The sequence below is a fragment of the Silene latifolia genome, chromosome Y (genome assembly GCF_048544455.1).
Source record: "Silene latifolia isolate original U9 population chromosome Y, ASM4854445v1, whole genome shotgun sequence".
Lineage (NCBI taxonomy): Eukaryota > Viridiplantae > Streptophyta > Magnoliopsida > Caryophyllales > Caryophyllaceae > Silene > Silene latifolia.
In genome coordinates, this window is record NC_133538.1 from 288,571,954 (window position 1) to 288,592,871 (window position 20,918).

The 20,918-nt window shown below is 41.4% G+C and overlaps 1 non-coding gene across 1 annotated transcript; it reads left to right on the forward strand.

The window, feature by feature from the left end:
* The first annotated feature begins 15,884 nt into the window (after positions 1-15,884).
* LOC141635047 (small nucleolar RNA R71) lies at positions 15,885-15,991 on the forward strand. Its single transcript, XR_012539755.1, has one exon. It is a non-coding gene; the product is annotated as a small nucleolar RNA R71 (small nucleolar RNA).
* The last annotated feature ends 4,927 nt before the right edge of the window (positions 15,992-20,918 follow it).

The window sequence follows — 20,918 nt, forward strand, 5'->3', positions numbered from 1 at the left end:
ATTCCCTTTTGAGGAAGGAAACGGTCCTTGATAATCTATGCCCCAAACATCAAACACCTCTACTTCCAAGATTCCATTTAGAGGCATCTCATGTCTTCTTGATATGGAACCCGTCCTTTGGCATGCATCACAAGCCATCACGAAATTTTTGGCATCTTGGAACATAGTTGGCCAATAGAAGCCGGATTGCAACATCTTTGCAACGGTCTTGGATGGTCCATGATGACCACCATAAGGAGAAGAATGGCATCCTTCTAGCACCCCTTTCACATCCCATTGTAGGATACATCTCTGGAATAGCCCATCGGAGCAATGTTTGAAAAAATGTGGATCATCCCATAGGAAGAACTTGGCATCATGTAAGAACTACTTCCTTTGTTGATATGAAAGATTGGGTGGCAATTCTCTTCCAACTAGGTAGTTGGCTATGTCGGCATACCAAGGAGTATTGGCTTCCAACATCATTAGAACATCGTCGGTGAAGGAATCATCAATAGGTAACTCAATACCTCAATCCTTGAACTTCAAACGGGATAAGTGATCGGCAACAACATTTTCGGCCCCCTTCTTGTCTTTAATCTCAAGATCAAATTCTTGCAAGAGAAAGATCCATCTTATCAACCTTGGCTTAGCTTCTTGTTTGGCTAGGAGATGCTTCAATGCGGCATGATCGGTATGAACAATGACTTTGGAACCAATCAAGTAAGAGCGGAATTTGTCTAAGGCATAGACAATGGCAAGTAGCTCTTTCTCCGTCATGGCATAATTGATTTGAGCCCCATACAAGGTTTTTCTAGCTAGTAGATAGCATGGAGAACCTTGTCCTTTCTTTGTCCTAGCACGGCACCTACCGCATAGTCACTTTCATCACACATGAGCTCGAATGGCAAGTTCCAATCCGGTGATTGGATGATAGGTGCGGAAATCAAAGCCTTCTTAATCCTATTAAAAGACTCAAGACAATTGTTAGTAAACATAAAGGGAGCATCTTTTAAAAGAAGCTCCGTAAGGGGTTTGGCAATCTTAGAAAAATGTTTAATAAAACGGCGGTAGAAACCCGCATGGCCTAAGAAGCTCCTTACACTCTTCACATTTACCGGTGGGGGTAGTTGTTCAATAACTTGGACTTTAGCACGGTCCACTTCAATTCCTCTTTCCGAAACAATATGACCAAGCACCACTCCTTCATTTACCATGAAGTGGCACTTTTCCCAATTCAACACCAAATCAACTTCTTCACAACGCTTCAAAACTTTGGACAAGTTAGTCAAACAAGCATCAAATGAAGAACCATATACACTAAAATCATCCATAAACACCTCCATGATAGACTCAATGTAGTCGGAAAAGTTGTTTATCATACAACGTTGGAAAGTGGCGGGGGCATTACAAAGACCAAAAGGCATTCTACGGTAGGCAAATGTACCATAGGGACATGTAAACGTGGTCTTCTCTTGGTCATCCGGGTGAATGGGTATTTGAAAGAACCCGGAATAACCATCTAGGTAGCAAAAGTATTTGTGACATGCCAACCTTTCCAACATTTGGTCAATAAAAGGTAATGGGTAGTGGTCTTTCTTGGTGGCTAGATTTAGCCTCCTATAGTCAATGCACATTCTCCAACCCGTCACAATTCTAGTTGGAATTAACTCATTTTTATCATTTTTTACTATGGTGGTTCCTCCTTTCTTAGGAACCACTTGGACCTGACTCACCCATTTAGAATCGGAAATCGCATAGATAATTCCCGCATCTAACAATTTAAGCACTTCCTTTTTGACCACTTCTTGCATGTTAGGATTTAGTCGTCTTTGACATTGGACACATGGTTTATGATCTTCCTCAAGATTGATTCGGTGCATGCAAAATTCGGGACTTATGCCTTTTAGATCATCAAGTTTATAACCAATGGCTTTCTTGTGAGACCTTAAGACATGAAGCAATTTAGCCAATTGACTCTCATCTAATTTAGCACTAACGATTAACGGACACATCCCCTCATCATCTAGAAAAGCATACCTCAAGTTGGAAGGAAGGGGCTTAAGCTCGGGTTTTTGTACCTCAACATCTTGAGGTTTAGCAACCAAGCCTATAAAGTGTGAGCTCTCCTCCAATGATAGCTCCTCTCCATCCAATTCTTGCTCCAAAGCATCAATCTCCTCATTTCCAACCTCATCATCACCTGCAAATGATTCTAAAAGTAAGAGTGCCTCCAAGGGATCTTTAGACAAAGATCGAGGTGTAGAGTCTTCTATAACAATGTCAACAACATCCAAAATGTCAATAGAATAACAAGACTCTTCTATCATAGGACTCTTCATGGCACTATTCAAATTATATGTGACCTTATCGTCACCCACTTCCAATGTAATTTTACCGTTCTTGACATCAATCAATGCACCCGCGGTGTGTAAAAATGGTATTCCCAAAATGATTGGGATTTGGGCATCTTCGGCCATGTCAAGAACAATAAAATCAACCGGAATGAAAAACTTACCAACCTTAACGGGAACATCCTCCAAAACTCCCAAAGGGCGTTTTATAGAACGGTCCGCCATTTGCAATTTGACACTAGTACATTTTAAGACTCCCATATTAAGCTTAGCACAAATAGAGTAAGGTATTACACTCACACTAGCACTTAAATCGCATAAAGCTTTATCAATTTCGTAGGTGCCAATTGTGCATGGAATAGAAAAACTACCGGGATCTTTTAACTTAGGAGGGGACTTGTTTTGCAAAAGAGCACTCACCTCGGCGGTGAGAGCTATTGTTTCAACCTCATCAAAAGTCCTCTTCTTAGTTAAAATATCTTTCATGAACTTAGTGTAGGATGGAATTTGAGTGATTAATTCGGTAAAAGAAACAGTTACCTGTAGATTCTTCACAACTTCCATGCATTTACCGAATTGAGAATTCTTTTGATGTTTTGCCAATCTATGAGGAAATGGCACTTTAACTTTTTCCGGAATCTTTGCTTCAACATCTTTCTTTGGAGGAGCTTCCTCCACTTCCTTGACTTTCTCAACAACAACAAGTGGGCCATCCACTTTCATGGGAATTTCTTCAATTTCCTTATCATTTGGAGAGACCTCCAACTCAACAAGTACCTCCTCATCATCTTTAGGCATGAATGGCCCATCATATTTCGTACCACTTCTTAAGGAGATAGCATTAAGGGTAGCATGTGGTTTCTCACCTTGAGGGGGTAGTTGACCCGATTTCCTTGAAGAGCTAGATGAGGCCAATTGAGCCATTTGTTGCTCCAACATTTTGATTGCAGCATTTTGAGCTTTCTCATTCTTTTGGATTTGAGCCAACAATTCCTTTTGCATACGATTATCAAGCCCTCAAGCTTATCTCCCTCTTGGTTATTTTGTTGGTGTAGATACCCGTATCCGTCGATATTGGAATTTATAGAGAACCCGACAAACACCCGATGATGATAGGACACATGTATTTATTAGTTGTCATTGTCATTATTTGGGTTTGTTTTACGATGTAGAATGGGCGTCGTCGATGAAGTATTTTATTATTTTAAATGATATTTAAATTAATGTTTTTTTAAGTGAATTCATTTTATTAATTTAAATGATATTTAAATTAAAGCTATTTTGAATTTATTTTCTTAAATTTATTTTATTGAAAATAAAATAAATATTTGATTTGAAAAATCATTTTATGAGTATATTTGATTTGAAAAATCATTTATTTTAATGTGTTAATTGATTTGAAAAATCGGTTTTAAAAGCGAAGAAAACTCGTTTTAAACATGTGTTTTGAAGCTCGATTATAGCTCGGTTTTTGAGCCCGTTTTCTTTACGAGTTGACACGAATATCGAGTACACTAACCAACCTAAGCCTCTACCCATCCAACCCCAGTTCGAACCCCATAACCACGGCCCAAATCATGCCCCAAATCACCCCCAACAGCCCGCATAAAACACGAACAGCCCCCCTGTTTTGCAGCTCAAATCCCGAGCCCAAAACCCGCTCCAAATACCACCAAAACCCGTGCCCATTAACCCTAACCCATACCCTAATATCCTACCCATATTACCTTACCTTAACCACCAAGAAAACCCCCCATAAGAACCCTAGAAAACCCCCCAAAAGCTGCTGGACAGCAGCTATGCTCAGCCGAGCCCGTCTGCCTCTCGTCCCATTTAACCTACTTTAACTCCTTATAAATACCACCCCTTCACCATACATTCATTCCTCGAAGTTCTCCATACATACAACCTTCACTTACAAACTTTAAACTCCAGAAACAAACCCTAATTGCCTCTCAAAAACCCTCCACAAAACCGACTTGCAAACTGGAACAGTTTGTGCGTCCTCTTCGAAATACAATTCGTTCCTCCTTCAAACATCCATCAAAATTCGAGTTTCTTGTTCCAAATTAACCATACAACATCCATCTACACATTATACAAAGATTTACGAGCCAAATTGCCCTTGAGAGTACACGAATTCCCTCGAAAAACAGAGTGTTATACACTCTGTTTTCGCGGCTTCTTCCTGTCTGTCCAGTTCTGTTTGTGCTCGTTTTTCGTGCCCAATAACTCAAAACGAGCAGGGATTGTCTTAAGATCTCGGTTCTCCTCTCTTTCTAGTTTTCAAAACATCTTTTAAATTGAATTTTCATCGTGAAACGAGAGAGAAATCGTTGTTTGAAAGTTGCTGTCCAGATTCGATAAAAACGTGTTGTTTGCTTTGTTTCTTCGTCGACGACGGCCTCTCGAGATAAAATCTACCATCGATTACGACCCAAGACGGTGTCAACGATACATTTAGGTTGAGGGTGCATCAAATCCTCTTCTTTCTCCCTTTTATTTCGTTTTTTATGTTTGTTTTTTATAGTTTGTTTTTGTTTGTTTATCGTTTTTTTGTTTATCGATTGTTCTAATTAACTACGAAACTAGTTTAGTCCGAGGATGAGTTAAAGTACCACCATGAACACCCGCGTTGACTTGAGATGGGAAAGAAACCGCTACATCAGTCGGTCGTACACCCCCGTCTCATTTACATATCCTCGTGTTCAAGGTAGGGCATTAATAAAACAAATTCTGACTTCGCTCTTCGCTTTTGACCCCTCTCTTCTCTCGTGTGATTCGACCCACCTTAGGACCCGTCACATGTTAGTATGACCTCTGATTGTTAACATATAACTCATTTAGATGACATTCGATCATTTAAATAACCTAATTAGACATGTTAGGGTGCTTCGACATAGCTTTTAAAATCAATCGACAATTCTGTAACTTAATGAACGCATCTCTCTCTTTCACCTAGTTTCTCGCTAGTATAAGAGTGCGTGACTAGCACCTTATTATTAACACTTGACGAGTTAATTTAATTAGCGAACTTGACCTAATTTGACCCCTTAGGCCGTGTAGAACACCCGGTTTTAGGCGAAGCCTTCTGACCTCTTTTTTGTCATCGATTTCTAATGTATTTTCCGCATCGCTTTGCAAATCCATCTAACCTAATGAATCTAACCTAGGAACTAGGATAGCCGTGTATGAGGTCGTGTTTGGCCGTGTCTTTTGTACCCCTTTTCTCGTTTTTTATCTTAGTCTCATTGTTTGTATCTTGTAATCAATTTGTGTTTATCGAGTCGCGTTTTGTAACTTGTTTGTAATTAGTTCTCCTTTATCGAGTCAAACGATTTCTAAAAACCTTAGTTTTGTTTAGTTAGACGGTTGTGCCCCAATGCAAGTGAGAGCGTAGTAAATCGCATGTTGTTTAAAGCAACATGGCCCGATTTATGCTAATGCATGCTTTGGTGTGTGGCCCAATGTCTAATTCGATAAGATTAAGTGGAAGCACGCATTACGAGGAGTGACCCAAGGCCGTGAGTCATGTAGGCCGTGAGTCACTCCTTTGTGCACGTTTTCCTAGGCCGAATGGCCATGTGTCGTGTATGGTGTCGTATATAGCAATTGTATTTAGATCAAGTTGTATCTTTAATTTATTGTTGTGTCGGCATGAAATGCCTGGGTTGTAATAGGGTAGATCCCAACGGCTCCCCCATTCCCATCAAGCCTTGTTTGCTTGGTTTTGTATGTTGTTAGATCAATCAACCCACATGCTAAATTACAACTTTGACAAAGTTAGTTTAGTTGCATCTAAAACGACATAGAAATTGTTGTCACATGTTAGGGTTTAAAACGATGTTTGCATATCATATATCGTAGTAGCTATGACCTTGTTTGAAATCCGACACTTGACTTAGTAGAGGCCGTTATTGACGGGCGGGGTTAGGTGTCCTTATGGGCTTCCTAACACGTACCCTCACCCCTTACTCAAGATCTATGGTTTGTGGATCCGTCTAAATACCATTGGATTACGAGAGTCATTCAAATCGAGTGATATAGGGTACAAGTCTTTATCTTTAATCACTCGTAGTCGATTGGCTTTATGCTTTTCGACGAAAGGTGTAAAGTTGACTTGAACGGTTCCAAGTTCCCAAAAAACTTGGTGGCGACTCTAATTTGTCTTAATTCGATTCGAAAGAACCTCGAGTCGATTATGCCTAGTGTGGATCCCGCGGACGCAGCTCCCGAGGGCCTTGTCCATTTGGCGACTACATTTGGGAAAAGAGGACTAGTTACACTTTGTTTCTAGGGTCTTTTCCTCCGAGGTGAAACTTGAAAAGAAAGTCTTGGAAAGTAAAACATTACTCATAGTGCTACGATTCATGCATAAACCGTTAAGGATTTTCCGGGCCGTCCCGGCGTTTCTTTGTGATGCGTGGGGGCGACGTCCCACTATGCTCGGAAGCTGCACATTGCTCGCTTCCACTTCACCTCGCGTGGTTCTTGATGGTGGGGACGCTCTTCTAGGTACTTTACCTTAAGGCCCTTGCTCTATAAGACCGCAAAAGGATGGAGGGCATAGACCTTCTTATAGAAGACTTGCCGAGACTTAGAGATGTCTAGGAGCATACATCCTTATAACATGAGAATGACAATGTGCAAGGTGTTTTCCCGAGTCTTTTCAAAATTTTCCATGTCCATTTCAAAACCGAACTTTTGAACAACTTACTTTCAAACTTAGCATGATTTTCAAAACGCGGAATGCTGCCCAAATAAGACTAGAAATTTCGGCCAAAATGAGCTTCTATAGCAGCATCGCCCATTTCAAATCTCATTTTCAAATCAATCCTTCGTTTTTCAAAATCAATCCAAAATGCCTCTCGAACCTCAACCAAGCATGAAATGCGTCAAGTCGTGTCCGGCTCATGGCCGTGTTAGGCCGGGTGTGTTTCGTTCTAAGAGTCTAGAACACGACCCTGTTGGGTCACCCAAGCTCACCTCTTGGGCTTTGAGTCATGTTGGTCGACCATTTGGTCTAGGATAGTCCACAGAAACGTCCAAGCTAGGCCCTTTAGGACGTTTCGCTCGAACCTAAGGACTATGTTGGTCCAATCACGGGTTTAGTCACACCGAGTCCAGTTTAGAATCGAGCTATGACAGCTTGAGTCATGTCGTTTTGTCGAGTCTAAAATGAACCAAGGTCTAAATCCAACCGTGAGTCGAACCTTTGGTTAGTCAGTCTCAAGTCGAGTCTTTGTTTGAGTCAAGTTGGGGTCGTGTCCTTAAGTGTGCAGGGGCTCTTACTTTAAATATTGACTCGGTTCGGGGTTTTCTTGTAGAAAGGCCGCCCAAAACCCGACGTCAAGCAATGGAAGATGCTGTCAACAAGCTCACCGAGGCGGTGAACCTCATGATGACCCGAATGGATGCAATCGAATCTAAGCTAGGTGAAGATTCCCCTCTGTCTACCCCACCTCTGACTGATCTAGAGAAACGGTTCAAGTTTATCGAAGACCGTCGAAACTCTCCTGGGGAAGAACATCCACTACGAAAATGCTAGGGCCTATGCCCCGATTCAGATAAGTTGCCCACAAACATGGTACTCACCGATATCCCAAAGTTTAAGGGCACAGAAGATCCAGTCCACCATGTTAAGGCCTATAAGGGGTACTTAGCATTGAAGGGAGTACTGTTTGAAATGCTCTCTGAAATTTTCGCTCAATCTCTGGATGAACACCCGAAGGCGTGGTTCTATAATCTTGACCTTAAGAACTTCCCCACTTTCGAAGATATTACGGTGGAGTTGTGTAAGCACTATGCTGACAATGTCGAGATTCAGACCAATATAAGAACATTAGAGGTTATGACACAGAAAGAAAAAGAAGGCTTTACTGAATTCCTTGCAAGATGGCGCGCTGAAAGCGTGAAATTAGCCAAGAAGCCTGATGAAGTTGAAATGGTAGATAAGTTCGTAAAGAATCTACGACCTATTTACCGTAATGCTCTGAAATACCAGAATTTTGGCTCTTTCAAAGAATTGATAAGAATCGGGATAAAGGTAGCAGATGATGTCATAAGGGCAGAGGCTGAAAGGCCGAAAGGGTGCCAAGGGGCCTCATCGTCTAAGGGCAAGGCCCCAGCAACGGTCCATATTGATGAAGCCATCAATCTCTTAGAAGGGCAATCGAAGAAGTCGCAGCGCCAAACACCTAGGGCATTCACCGATATCGGATGCACTTATACATACGCTCTCCAAAGGCTCATAGCCCAAGGAAAGCTGAAGCCTATTGGTCCAACTCCGGACCCTCCCGCTGATCAACAAGGTAAATGGTATAAACCAAATGCCTATTGTGCCTTTCATCAAGGGAAAGGCCATGATACTGAAAGGTGCTATCGACTGAAGCACGAAATCCAAGACATGATTGAGAACGGAACGCTCCCGATCCCAGCTGTTAAACCCAATAACATCATCAATCCATTTGGCGATCACTCTAACTTTGTTTTTGTCGAAGACAATGTCGATTATTCCCATCTTATCCGCCCATGTCACTTGAAAGAGGTGTTTATCGGGAAAGTATTTGTGGATTGCTTTGAATTCTTGCCAAACCCGAAGAATGAAATTCAAGTCGGGAGTCTTGCTCTAGAATGTACTCCTCTCGTTGACGAAGTTAATAAAAGACAATTTGATTCACCAACCTTCATCACTGGCGTAGATCCTCAGAGGAATACCTCAGGATGGAGGCAGACCATCAAAGGGATCAAGGACAAGAGCCGAGAATCTAAGTTGACAGCTGAACAAGAGAAAGCTCAAGACCAGATTTGAAAATTATGAGTCGGGATCTATTTTCTTATTTTAGTCGAGTCGAGTCTAGGACTTTCTTTTCCTGAAATTGAATCGTTTGTTCCGCGATGACCTAGGGTCTGTCCTAGGAATCGTTCCTTCGAGTCTGTTAAGCATTTGTCATTCCAATAAAAGTCGCAGTTTCGTTTCCAAATATGTCTTGTTTCCCATCCTCAATCATTCCGAAAGCATGATAAAATGCACAACACACTCAAAGGCATCCCTGGGGTAGAAATATGTCCCGTTTCAAAATGTAAGGTACAATAGGATCCCGTGTTTGATTCCTTTACCTATTCCATGTCTGGTGGTAGAAAACCTCCATCTGAACCAATGTTTGTGACAAGCTTTTAGATGATTCTATGACGAACCCGGACTAGCTCCTTGTTTTCCCTATCGATGACGGAAGGCAAGCCTTTTCCCCAACAAAATCATCCCATCTCGAAGAGAGAAGATATCAACTCGTTCTAACAAGGAATTGTTAGTTCTTACCCAAATTAGTTGGCGAAGCCCAGTTTTCAAGGTGTGTCCATTTTTTACTAAGAGAATGAATAGAAGATCATTTTCAAAGAAAGAAAAAAGATGAAAAAGAATGAAAAAAATGAGAAAAAGAGAAAAAGTGAAAAATGAAAAAAAAAAAGATGAAAGAAAAAGAAAAAAAGAAAAAAAGATGTTGAAGTTATTGCGGATTGCTTTTGGTTGGATGTCGAAGTTACGGAAGCCAAAAGTCAAGTCAAGTACCCATAGTTGAAGTTCAATGGGCGAAGCCCAAAAGCTTAAGTAGTAACCTCTTTACCCTCTAAGTCCTTCCTGAGACAGTTACAAAGGGATAGTCGGGAATTTTGAGAATTATTCCGCTTGTGTTGTTACACCCAGCCTTTAGGGTCAGACATGGAAATTTGAACCCACATCATTTTCCAACCCATTTGTACCCAGGTTCATCAAACCTGAGACACCATTTCCAACCACATCAGAAGCCATAGCCGTTAGCCTTAGCACCACAAAACGAACCTTCAGAATGATGGTTTACCTTGCGAACCTATTTTTACCAAGCTCCACATCCCAAAGAATCACAACCTTTTGTACCAACCCTAGACACGGGATACAACGGTACCTTACAGGCTAGAATGGGATATGACATGATACCTTAGGTGAAACCTTTGAGTGTATACACATAATCAAAATGCCATGTTTATGCACCTTGATCGAACTACGTCGGATTTGATTTCGCTCCACGCGAATACGTAGGCAGTCCTTCAGAATAAGGGATTCAATCCACCCATCATCCAAGTTGTCATCTTGTCGGTTTCTTACGGGTCTTAACCAAGTCCAAATGAAGCCACCTTTGTTTGAGTCGGTCTTAGCACTCGATGTAGGCTAGGATAAGGATATAGGTTCAGATGAGTAATGTCAAGTCTCGGAATGAGCTTTATCTAACGGTGTAGGCAAAGATGCTGAGTCAGATAGATGTGGGTTTATGTTGGGAACATAAAATATGAAAAACCCGCTGAAAAGAAAGAAGGCGTGGACAAAAAAATAGTAAAAGCCCGCTGAAAAGAAAGAAGGCGGTGGCAAGAAATGATGAAAACTCGCTGAAAAGAAAGGAGGCGAGAAGAAGAGTGACCGAATGTTCCCAATAAGAGTGATGTGTGATGTCTAAGTGTTCTTATAAAATCAGTCTGTGTTTAGTGTCTGGGCGAAGCCAACGTTGTTGCTCTGTGAGTTTAATCCACCTTGTGATCTTGATTCCCATGTGCCCTCGGGAGTACGCCCATGCCATACGATATCTCCGTCCGAAGTTCGACGACCTTGTGATTTCCATTTGCCATCTTTTGGCGCCGGAATGGCCAATTTACATTTCTACCCCCAACAAGTCAATAATCGAATTAAAACCCGTGCACACTTACGGTTTTATTTTCCTTTTTTGTTTTACGGTAGCGGGCTACGCCCACGTTTGTTTACGGGTCATGCAGAGCGTCTGTGTCGTATTTCATGCTCGCCCATCAAGGTTTGATTTCAAAAATTCCAAAAATTTCAAAATTTCAGAAACTACCTTTTGCGAATTGTGGATAGATGATCCAAGTAATAGAATCTTTGCGGGTCGATGGCCCAATCATTCAAAATTTTCCAATGCAATTTTTTTAAGGGTCGATGGCCCAACATACCAAGTGATGTCAAATTTAAACTTCGGGCCGATGGCCCAATTATTCAAAATTTTCAAATTCAATTCTCGGGTCGGTGACCCAGTATTTCAAATAATCCAATTTCAAGATCGATGATCCAAATGTGCTTATGTGATGATTATTGCTAGTACGTTTTTGTGTTTCAAATATAGCAGGATATGCTTCAACTGGGGGCTCTAAAGTCTTCGACTTTAGAGCCATTGCAAACTGGGGGATCTGAAGACGTTGGCTTCAGAGACCATTATCAGGATGTAAAGGATGACATCCACCAAGAATTCAATTCAATACAAGAGTATGAAATGGAAGAATTCCGTAGCTGAAAGCAAATGATGAAAGCGGCGGCAACCTCCTTGGAAAGTCCCGTCCCATTCAGACAAGCGCCAGCAGAAGATAAATTTTGGGTAAATGTCAGCAGATGATGAATTTTGGACATACGCCAGCAAATGATAAACTTTGGGCATGTGTCAGCAGTTGCCGAACTACGACGCGGGTTTGATTCCGTCAGAAACGGATACGTAGGCGCCTAAGGATAAGGCTCAATCCACCATATATGCAATTTATGGGTCGATGACCAACGATGATAATTTGACACAACAGAAGCAAGAGTCAATCCCCAGCGAAGTTTCAGGTATGATCTCTTCTTATGGTTGGCGAGCTTATATACGCAAGTCTAATGGACTATAAACGACCCGCAGAATCCTCAGGTCGAGAGGGACCTGGGGTATACTTTGACTTTCGCCTTGTCCAAGCCTCAGTCAAAGTAGGGGCTCTGTAGATACCCGTATCCGTCGATATTGGAATTTATAGAGAACCCGACAAACACCCGATAATGATAGGACACATGTATTTATTAGTTGTCATTGTCATTATTTGAGTTTGTTTTACGATGTAGAATGGGCGTCAACGATGAAGTATTTTATTATTTTAAATGATATTTAAATTAATGTTTTTTTAAGTGAATTCATTTTATTAATTTAAATGATATTTAAATTAAAGCTATTTTGAATTTATTTTCTTAAGTTTATTTTATTGAAAATAAAATAAATATTTGATTTGAAAAATCATTTTATGAGTATATTTGATTTGAAAAATCATTTATTTTAATGTGTTAATTGATTTTAAAAATCGATTTTAAAAGCGAAGAAAACTCGTTTTAAACATGTGTTTTGAAGCTCGATTATAGCTCAGTTTTTGAGCCCGTTTTCTTTACGAGTTGACACGAATATCGAGTACACTAACCAACCTAAGCCTCTACCCATCCAACCCCAGTTCGAACCACATAACCACGGCCCAAATAATGCCCCAAATCACCCCCAATGACCCGCATAAAAACACATGCCCCCTGTTTTGCAGCTCAAATCCCGAGCCCAAAACCCGCTCCAAATACCACCAAAACCCGTGTCCATTAACCCTAACCCATACCCTAATATCCTACCCATATTACCTTACCTTAACCACCAAGAAAACCCCCCATACGAACCCTAGAAAACCCCCCAAAAGCTGCTGGACAGCAGCTATGCTCAGCCGAGCCCGTCTGCCTCTCCTCCCTTTTAACCTACTTTAACTCCTTATAAATACCACCCCTTCACCATAAATTCATTCCTCGAAGTTCTCCATACATACAACCTTCACTTACAAACTTTAAACTCCAGAAACAAACCCTAATTGGCTCTCAAAAACCCTCCACAAAACCGACTTGCAAACTGGAACAGTTTGTGCGTCCTCTTCGAAATACAATTCGTTCCTCCTTCAAACATCCATCAAAATTCGAGTTTCTTGTTCCAAATTAACCATACAACATCCATATACACATTAGACAAAGATTTACGAGCCAAATTGCCCTTGAGAGTACACGAATTCCCTCGAAAAACAGAGTGTTATACACTCTGTTTTCGCGGCTTTTTCCTGTCTGTCCAGTTCTGTTTGTGCTCGTTTTTCGTGCCCAATAACTCAAAACGAGCAGGGATTGTCTTAAGATCTCGGTTCTCCTCTCTTTCTAGTTTTCAAAACATCTTTTAAATCGAATTTTCATCGTGAAACGAGAGAGAAATCGCTGTTTGAAGGTTGCTGTCCAGATTCGATAAAAACGTGTTGTTTGCTTTGTTTCTTCGTCGACGACGGCCTCTCGAGATAAAATCTACCATCGATTACGACCCAAGACGGTGTCAACGATACATTTAGGTTGAGGGTGCATCAAATCCTCTTCTTTCTCCCTTTTATTTCGTTTTTTATGTTTGTTTTTTATAGTTTGTTTTTGTTTGTTTATCGTTTTTTTGTTTATCGATTGTTCTAATTAACTATGAAACTAGTTTAGTCCGAGTATGAGTTAAAGTACCACCATGAACACCCGCGTTGACTTGAGATGGGAAAGAAACCGCTACATCAGTCGGTCGTACACCCCCGTCTCATTTACATATCCTCATGTGATTCGACCCACCTTAGGACCCGTCACATGTTAGTATGACCTCTGATTGTTAACATATAACTCATTTAGATGACATTCGATCATTTAAATAACCTAATTAGACATGTTAGGGTGCTTCGACATAGGTTTTAAAATCAATCGACAATTCTGTAACTTAATGAACGCATCTCTCTCTTTCACCTAGTTTCTCGCTAGTATAAGAGTGCGTGACTAGCACCTTCTTATTAACACTCGACGAGTTAATTTAATTAGCGAACTTGACCTAATTTGACCCCTTAGGCCATGTAGAACACCCGGTTTTAGGCGAAGCCTTCTGACCTCTTTTTTGTCATCGATTTCTAATGTATTTTCCGCATCGCTTTGCAAATCCATCTAACCTAATGAATCTAACCTAGGAACTAGGATAGCCGTGTATGAGGTCGTGTTTGGCCGTGTCTTTTGTACCCCTTTTCTCGTTTTTTATCTTAGTCTCATTGTTTGTATCTTGTAATCAATTTGTGTTTATCGAGTCGCGTTTTGTAACTTGTTTGTAATTAGTTCTCCTTTATCGAGTCAAACGATTTCTAAAAACCTTAGTTTTGTTTAGTTAGACGGTTGTGCCCCAATGCAAGTGAGAGCGTAGTAAATCGCATGTTGTTTAAAGCAACATGGCCCGATTTATGCTAATGCATGCTTTGGTGTGTGGCCCAATGTCTAATTCGATAAGATTAAGTGGAAGCACGCATTACGAGGAGTGACTCAAGGCCGTCAGTCATGTAGGCCGTGAGTCACCCCTTTGTGCACGTTTTCCTAGGCCGAATGGCCATGTGTCGTGTATGGTGTCGTATATAGCAATTATATTTAGATCGAGTTGTATCTTTAATTTATTGTTGTGTCGGCATGAAATGCCTGGGTTGTAATAGGGTAGATCCCAACGGCTCCCCCATTCCCATCAAGCCTTGTTTGCTTTGTTTTGTATGTTGTTAGATCAATCAACCCACATGCTAAATTACAACTTTGACAAAGTTAATTTAGTTGCATCTAAAACGACATAGAAATTGTTGTCACATGTTAGGGTTCAAAACGATGTTTGCATATCATATATCGTAGTAGCTATGACCTTGTTTGAAATCCGACACTTGACTTAGTAGAGGCCGTTATTGACGGGCGGGGTTAGGTATCCTTATGGGCTTCCTAACACGTACCCTCACCCCTTACTCAAGATCTATGGTTTGTGGATCCGTCTAAATACCATTGGATTACGAGAGTCCTTCAAATCGAGTGATATAGGGTACAAGTCTTATCTTTAATCACTCGTAGTCGATTGGCTTTATGCTTTTCGACGAAAGGTGTAAAGTTGACTTGAACGGTTCCAAGTTCCCAAAAAACTTGGTGGCGACTCTAATTTGTCTTAATTCGATTCGAAAGAACCTCAAGTCGATTATGCCTAGTGTGGATCCCGCGGACGCAGTTCCCGAGGGCCTTGTCCACAGTTGGGCATTTTGTGGTGGAGGTTGAGTTTGTTGGAAATTGTTTTGTGGTGGCCTTTGCTGATTTTGATAACCCGGTGGAGGGATATATTTTTGTTGTTGAGGGACATAGGCATTTTGTTGTGGTGGGGGTTGTGGTTGAGGATTTAGCACATTGTTGCTTCTATAAGACATATTCGGGTGAAATCTTGAATTTAGGTTATATGTGTTTGAGAATGTACCCGGTGGATAAGCATTTTGTGCATTTTGTCTTAAAGCTAGAAAGGCATTTACCTCTTCAATGGGGGCTTGGCAATGAGCGGCATAGTGACCCGCACCTCCGCAACCTTCATACACAACGATTTGGCTTGTTGAGGACATGGCATTGACTTGTTGAACGGAATCTCTAGCATCCCTTTCCGCCAATTGTTGTTGGTGCAAAGCAATTTCAGCTAGCAAAACGGTGTTGTTATAGGATTATTCTTTACCTTTAGATGGCACAAATCGAGAATTGACATATTGGCATCATGGACCGCCATAGATTCGATCGTGGCATGAGCAAGGTCGGTGTCAATTTGATCAAACCGCCCATTGTTGGCGGAATCAAGAATCCTTCGGGACTCGGCACAACATCCATTGTAGAACGTTATTGCTAGAAACCAATCATCTAGCCCATGATGTGGGCATTGTCTTTGAAGCTCTTTGTACCTCTCCCAAGCCTCATATAAGCTCTCAAGAGCTTGTTGATGGAATTCGGTAATTTGGCTCCTCAAAGTTTGAGTTTTCTCCGGTGGAAAAAACTTTTGATAAAAAGCAAGAGCCAAAGTCTCCCAATTGGTGATTCCCATGGCGGTGCGGTCAAGGCTATTGATCCAAAGCTTGGCCTTGTCCTTCAAAGAGAAAGGGAAAAGTATTTCCCTTATTTGGGCTTGAGTGACGCCCGTTTGCCGGATCATGGAGCAATAGTCACAAAATTTTTGCACATGAAAATTGGGATCCTCCAAAGGACTTACCCCAAATTGCTTCCTCTCCACAAGGCTAATGAAAGCCGGTTTGATCTCGAAGTCCGGTGCGGTGATTTGAGTGGTTGTGATTCCGGCCGGAAGCATGGCCGCGGTGGGCTTTGAGTGATCGAAAAGTTTCACCATCTTTTTGGTAGTAGATGGTGGTGGTGGTGGTGGAGTTGATGAACAAGAAGCCTCCTCCTCTTCAAGAACCTCTAGATCGTCTAAGTAAGACTTTATAGCACTTTCAACTTGTACGGGTGAAGTGGCTTCTTTCACTTCCTTCCAAAAACGTCGTCTTCTCCTAAATGTTTTCTCGGGATCGGAATCCGGTGAAAGCAATTCTCTACTACGAGAGGACCTAGGCATAAGACAACAATTTCTAGAGAAGTGATAAGTAACGGTCTCAAGGAACAAGTGTTCCCCAAGACAAAGGAAACAATATAAAAATCGACAATTCAAAAAGCAATAAAACCGTGTCCCCGGCAACGGCGCCAGGTGCAGAAATGAGGTATCTACATAGCCCCCACTTTGACTGAGGCTTGGACAAGGCGAAAGTCAAAGTATAGCCATCAGGTCAATCGAAGATTACAACCTAAAGAGTATGGCGACGCGAGGCGGTTCAAGGGGTTTGAGCCAAGGACCTTTCGTTCGAAACATTTTAGAGTCTGTCGACTATCGGGGACGGTCGTTTAAAGTCCATTAGACTACGTAAGGAAGCTCGCCAGCCATATGAAGAAAACATACCTGAGACTTCTTTCCCGAGATGTTTTCGAAAGTGCGTAGGAGTTGAGGGTAAGACCTAAAAGATATGTAAGGATTGTGCTAGGGTGTGGGGCCCTCAAGGAAAACATCGACGGGAAGGAGGCCAAATATAAGTTCAACCTATGGGGTAACGAAGGTTTGGGTTTAGGAATTCTAAGAAAAAGTGATCCCAAAGGATTATGATCCTAAGGGTAGAAGTGTATGAACTCTAGGGAAATTAGGGTATATGAACCTAAAAGACAGGCTGGTATGGGAACTTAAAGGCTTATGAACATAAGAGTAATTGGGATCCTAGGGTTAAGTTTAGAAACTACTGGGTTACTAATTCTTGTTTTAAACGCGTGCGTTTAAGCTTTCTGAGGTATGACAATTCCAAAAGGATTTATGGGTTTATGAACCTAAGGACGTTGGTGTGGGAGCTTAAAGGCTTATGAACCTTAAGGAAGCCATTTTGGGATCTAAGAATCTAGGGGTAAGAATCCTAATTTTGGGTTTACAAACCTAAGGAAAGAGGCGCTGGTTTGGGAACTTCTGGAGAACGACACCTTTCCCGAACTCCGTGAGGAAACAATAATATTGAGGGTAGCAGGACGTCGGTAGAATCTGATTGCATTGGTCTTAAGTGAACTCTCGTTGAGGAATAGATCGACGATTAGGAACATCTTGATCGTCATGAGCAATACTGCAAAATATTGCCGGGGAGAAATATATCGACGACTAGGGACATCTTGATTGTCATGAGCAATACTGCAAAATACTGCTGGGGAGAACGAAGACTTGGGCGAAGCCCCCAGTTGGAGCGAACACTGCTTCTGATACTCACCTGCATGGTTAGTAGCCACACAAGAACGCAATCTAATAGGCGAATAACACATAGCGCCTGGGGAAACACACGTAAGCAATCAGCACATGGACCTCAAATGAGGAAGCACATAGGTTTTGCAAAATTTGTTTCTTTATAAAAGTTATTTAAAACTTGCTCAAAGAAAATTGTCGTTTTTAATGCGTATTCAATGGGCTTTAGTCACAGGACTTGATGTGGATGCAGGCCTTATACGCACGTGAAATATAGACGGAATATAGACATAGGACCGACTGAGGCAACATAAAGATAACTTCGACAGACTTTGTCTATGCATGTGCAACCCCTAGCCAAGTATGGGTGACAACGCGTATCAATTCCGAAGGTAGAAGAATTGCAAGATAGATGGGGGCATATAAAGGCAAGGCATGAGCCATGGATCAGCTGTCTATTTGGACATCTTTTGCTTCCGTTTGCTATAAAATAGACCCCTCTTGAGAACGATAACTTGGAGAATCGATCTAAGACCTTTGTCATTGTCCAGACCGAGCACTATCTTGACTTAAAATAAGTGAGGAATAAAGGAAGGGTGGCATCTCGGAAGAGAAGCCCCCAAGATGAGAAGATGACTCTAGACTTTGGTAAAAAAAAAAGAGACAGTGCGACAAGAAGGAGCCCCCAGTAAAGAGGTAAAAATGGAAATTGTGGTTGGAAGGTTGAAATTGAGGTTGAAAGTTGATGTTTGAGGTGGTTGATAATTGAGGTTAAAAGTTAAAAGTTAGGACGGTTGTGTCCACGAGGACTGCCTACGTATTCACGTGGACTGAAATCAAACCAGATCATAGTTCTGAGGTTTGGTTAATTTTGTTTGGGTGTTGTGGTTGTATCCTTCTTGTGTAAGAAAGGACTGCCTACGTATCCACCTGAAGAGGTGAAATCAAACCATGCTCATAGTTCAAGTGTGTGCCTAAGTTATGTTGTCAGGGCCTTAATGTGCATGGGTCAGGAGGGTACTATTCCTCTGGTGACTCAAAGAATCGATTGAGATAACTCACTCTAATCATCGACCAAAGAGGTATAACTAATTTTGTAAAAAAATTCCTTGTCATGTGAGCACACCTAAAAGTGGACCCTAAGGATGGATATGGGTTCGTCCCGTTCTGAGTATCAAATTATTTGAAGACTCCGTGCCTGGGTCAAGTTGAAATTGGATTGGATATTTTGAATGTGGAGCTCGGAAATAAGAGGCTTTGATGGACAAATCTCTGGAGCTTGATTTTGTGAAGTTGAGGCTTGATGAGGTTATGGTTTTTAATGTGGCTTGGAAATGGAGTCTCTTGGCTTGATGTTGCCTGAGGACATGAAGGTAGGTTAATTGATGCGGGTTCAAATTTCCATGTCTTGGCCCTAAAGGATGGGTATACTTGACGAGCATGAGAGGATTCTCAAATTCCTAACTATCTCCCTGTAACGGTCTCGTAAAGAACTTAGGGGGTGTGATGGGCTAAGTGAGGGGGCTAGCTGACCATCTTTATCGACGTCTTGATTCTATATAGAATTCAGCATTATTATGTATAGCATTTGATTTCGGGCTTGTTCTTGATTCAGACTCAGATTTTTGGTCTGGAATATATCTCGGCTTTTGCTCAGATTCTTGATTCAGGTTTTTGAGGATAACCTTGACTTTGGATATCGACATTGGCTTGCCTGATTAAGCCTTCTTCTTTTGACTCTTTTGTCTTGGATTATGGGCATAACTGTGGACATGGATATTGATCTTGGTCATTTCTCTAGAGTGAGCCTTTGTCTTTGATCATGGCTCGTATCGTCTTTAATTTGCTTCCTACCATGGATTTGAGTCAGACTAGCACCTTTGCTGTGAAACGGGTTGGTCTTTAGTAACACGGTTGTTTATTGTGGGGGAATGGACTTGCCTTACGTCATAGATCGTTAACAAGGGAGATGGTCTGGATTCGTCCTAGAATATCTTGAGATATGCTCGTCCTAAACTGGGGTATAGTGAAGTTTCTGTTGCCAGACATGGAATAGGTAAGGAAAAAACACGGAGTTTCATATCCTCTACAACTCGGAATGGAACATTATTTAAGTGCACTCACATTGACTTGGCATGTGTTGTTGTTTGTTTTAAAATATCTCAAATCAATTCTTGTTGTCACAGGAAAAAGGATAAAGGAAGAGATAGGATAGAATATGTGGATTGAAAAGTGTAATTTTATTAAAATGAGTAATAAATGTATTTAACACAGACAAGAGAAGACATGTGACTCGTGGGACAGCCCCAAGGTTGTCACTAGAAATAAAAATGGACACAAAGAAAAATACTATAAAATAACTATGGGATAGAAAGCCTAGGACTCAGACTCGGACTTGGACTTTGACTTGATATCAGATCCAGACTCGTAATCATCGGCCCACGCTTGAACATTTACTCTTCCAGCAACTTGCTTCGGCATCTGGCTTTGAGCATTCACCCATTTGAGCACCTCGTCCTCATCATTGGGAACACTGGAAGGATAACAGTGAAGAAGAGTTTCCTGATAAGTGGCATATCCATGAGGATTGCGTAACTTGCCGTGTGGATTAAAAGTTGAGAGGGACAACTTCCCACTTTCAATCATATCTTGGATCATATGCTTCAAACAAAAGCATGCTTCTTATCATGTCCCCTACCACGATGATATTGGCAATATGCATTATTGTTCCATCTAGGCAGTATGTTTTCAGGGTCTGGAGTTGGACCGAGTAGGCGTAATTTGCCTTGTGATACGAGCATTTGTAGCGCTGCTGCATAAGTGATGCTAAGGTTAGCAAATGCTCTAGGAGCCCGTCCCGGTCTTCTGGGTGGAACTTTCATGAGTTTAGCCCTATCACACTTAATGTCAGTTTGAGCAAAGGTCGATACATGATACTCGTCGCTCTCGATATTATCCTGGATGATATTTTTTAGTTTGTAGCAACTCTCGGTGTCATGCCCCCTTCCTCTATGGTATTGACAATACGAATTGCCATCCCAAAACTTAGACTTCTTTTCCGGATCTAGGGTAGGCCCTATTGGTTGAAGAATACCTAGAGAGGATAATTTGTTTAAGGCTAGGGTATAAGGTATGCCTA